This window comes from Gekko japonicus, unplaced genomic scaffold (genome assembly GCF_001447785.1).
Source record: "Gekko japonicus isolate JY-2015 unplaced genomic scaffold, Gekko_japonicus_V1.1 scaffold1091, whole genome shotgun sequence".
NCBI lineage: Eukaryota > Metazoa > Chordata > Lepidosauria > Squamata > Gekkonidae > Gekko > Gekko japonicus.
This window is the reverse complement of record NW_015177044.1, coordinates 482,869-486,343: the sequence shown is the minus strand read 5'-3', so window position 1 is coordinate 486,343 and position 3,475 is coordinate 482,869.

Here is a 3,475-nt window from a genome sequence, read left to right as displayed (position 1 = left end):
TCGTGGGGGGGGGGGGGGGGAACACTGCAAAAACAAGGAAGTACAGCGTGCCCAAGTGAGGGCTGTGATTTGGCCGTGCGCATGTGCGCATGAGCAAAGATTTTTTTAAAAATTCGTGCCGTGCTGCTATCTGAACGGTGCCTGGAGCCTCATCACATGATACAAGCGGTTCCTGGAGAGATGTGTGATCATCCCAAACCACAAAAAAATATCCCCGATCAAATAAACAGTGCGAACAAATCGTGGTAAGCTTGCCATTTGACCACACCCTTGGACTAAATCTGGGAGACCCAAGCTTAAATCTCCACTCTGACATGGAAGATCACTGGGTAGCCTTGGCCCAGTCACCTTCTCTCAGCCTAACCTACGGTACCTCACCCTTACAAGGCTGTGGTAACTATGAAATGGAGAGCAGGGAAATGATGTAAGCTACTTTGGGGGAGAAAGAAAAATGGGAAAAAGAGAAGGAAGGAAGGAAGGAAGGAAGGAAGGAAGGAAGGAAGGAAGGAAGGAAGGAAGGAAGGAAGGAATTCACCCAAGTGCTTACCCTGAGGTCTCTGAGCAACAAGGGAGGTTAAAATGTTCACCCACAGGCTTTCAAAGAATTCTTATTCTTTCAGTCATATCATCTTTTTCTGAGTCACACTCCTCTCTCCCCAGTATAAGACAGAGATTTTCTGTAACATACTGCATACACAACATGTGGTAAAGTCACACACGTAAACACTCTCAATGTGGTGGGATTTGGTCCCCCTGACAATGCTGCAGAAGCTGATTCATGGCTACAGAAACAATGGAGTTTTGCTTAGTGAAAGAAAATTCAACTTAATTATTTATTGAATCGCTGGAAATTCAGGAACAGGTACACATATTTCAACAGTCCTAGTTGTCATTTATCTTCAGGTCTTGCTTTGAGTCCTTATGAACTACCGTTCCGATTTCCCTGAAGAAGCTTGGATACATTTTCAGCAACAGAACTGGCTCAATAAAATAAAATACCAATTTTGCCACTGTATTTCTGAAGGAAATAAGCATAGCTACACAGGGAGGGCAGTGTAATGTCTGTATTAGCGGTGGGCGACAAAGGGTTCCTTGCTACAGAATGTAGACTTCATTCCTTATTTTTGTTACTTAAATTGACAGTCCTAATCGGCTAGGTTATTTAAATGGGATAGCAGTAAAATATCCCTCTTTGTTCCCAGGTTTTATTCTTCATCCTTTGTGTTTTCAATCCTCTCCTCAAGTCACATGCAAGAATAGATGCAGGTTATTTAAATGGGATAGCAGTAAAATACCCCCTCTCTGTTCCCAGGTTTTATTGTTCATCCTTTGTGTTTTCAAGCCTCTCCTCAAGTCACATGCAAGAAGAGATGTTGGAGGGCACCTGGCGGCAGCCTGACATCCACATCTATCCTTGCCCCTTCATATTGGTACTAAAGGTTTGAGTTAATAGTATGTTGGTTTAGATTATTTATATGGAACCTCATCAGCCTGGTTTATGGCTATATGGCCTGGCCGGTGTGTGCTCAAGGAACTGGGTGTGAAAACCTAAGTAAAAACTTAGCAAATGCACAAACGTCTGTTCTAGCACCCTTTTCTCATTGATGCTCACTGCCTAAGTCTGAAGGCCACACTCAGCTTAGCGCAAGATTTCGAACCCTTTAGGGCAGCAGTTGCTACTAGGGTGCTCCCCAGCAGTCATTTGCTTCTTGAGTCTGAGAGATAAAATGCAAAGGGTCTGGAATGGAACAGGGAAAATCAGGGAGTCCTAGACGGCTCCCCACCAGCTGACTGACAGGCAGCATTCATCCTGGGCAGGTGCTTTGATGCTGCACACATCTGTGCAGCGTGGCCAGAGACTGGGTTACCAACTTCCAGGTGAGGCCTGGAGATTTTCAGACAATAGAGATCAGTTCCTCTGGAGAGAACGGCTGCTTTGGAGGGTGGACTCTATGGCATCGTACCCGGCTGAGGTCCCTCCCCTCCCCAAACCTCCCCTTCCCCAGGCTCCACCCCCAAAATCTTCAGGTATTTCCCAACCAGAGCTGGCAACTCTACCAGAGACACAAACTTTCTTACATATCTAGGCTTGGTTACACACAGAGCGAACCCTCCCCTATAAAACTCAACAGCATCTCTTCCTCAAAGCCAATGTGGGGGGATCCAACTGACAGAGCACCAGAGAGAGGGGTGCTCAACCCCCACTCCCGTAGCCTTACTTACCCACTGCTTCAGACGCTTTCCCACTGCTCTCGGCTTACTTTTGTAGTGGAGATGGGGACCAGTGTTGCCAGACTCCAGGTGGGGCCTGGAGATCTCTCGGAGTTACAGTTCATCTCCTGACTACAGAGATCAGTGGAGAAAATGGCAGCTTTGGAGGGTGGGCTCTCTGAAATTGTACCCTGCTGAGGTCACTCCCCTCCCCAAACCCCGGCCTCCCCAGGTTCCACCCTCAAATCTCCTGGAATATTCCTACCCAGAGCTGGCAACCCTAAAGGAACAGGGGAAAGTGAAAGGAACATTCAAATGCATGAGGTACGGCAGAGGAGAGACTAAAGCTCAGAGACCCTCTTCCCACGTTCACGCCTTACTGTGAAAATAAGACAGCACACACTCCTGGTCTTATATATGAACAGGACGGATATGCGAATGATGGCCCCTTGACATCTAGCTTGGCCTGTAAAAGTACCCAGCACTTAGACCAACACTGTAAACTTTGACACACACATGGTGGCCATGGAATTCATCAGTCATTTATAGTGCAGTCCTATGCAGAGTTACTCCAGCCTGACCCCCCTGATTTCACTGAGAGTAAATGACATAGGACTGCATTGACAGACTTCTCTAGGAAACCTTTTCCAACTTGATAGCTATGAACTGGCCATAGCAGAATATTCCAAAACACTTTGATACGTGGTGATCCAAGTCTGCCCTAAGATTACCAGAATAAAGGCCTCAGCTACTGATGATAAATACATCCCCTTTATAAAGGGAAGTTCCCATATATTTGCCTACCAAACCACCTAAGCTTCTCAGTTGTCTCGAAAGCCTCTTGATGGGATCAACATAAATTGGAAGCAACTTGATGCTGCTTGCGTGCACATGCACACACAGCTATGCCTGCAACTTAGAGGTGGTTTCCACATGTGGATAGCCCTCCATTGCTGCTGCAGCTGCTGATAAAGTGCACCAGCCATGTGGTAGGGTTCCCCACATTTCCTCCACCCCAGTCCCCTGCAGCAGCCATTCCCAGGGCCAGCCCGAGGGGTTTCTGCGCCTTAGGCGATGCCACCTCTTAGCGCCCCCCTCAGATGCCTGGAAACCTCCCAGCTGGCCGCCTGTCTCACACCCACTGTGGGCCCCAGGGGCAGTCCACCCACTCGGCCCCACCCCTGCCTCGCCTCAACCCCAAGGTGCACACACAGAGGGGGGGCCACCCGGGGCCTCCTAGGGAGGCTGTGGTAGGGCAGCTCCG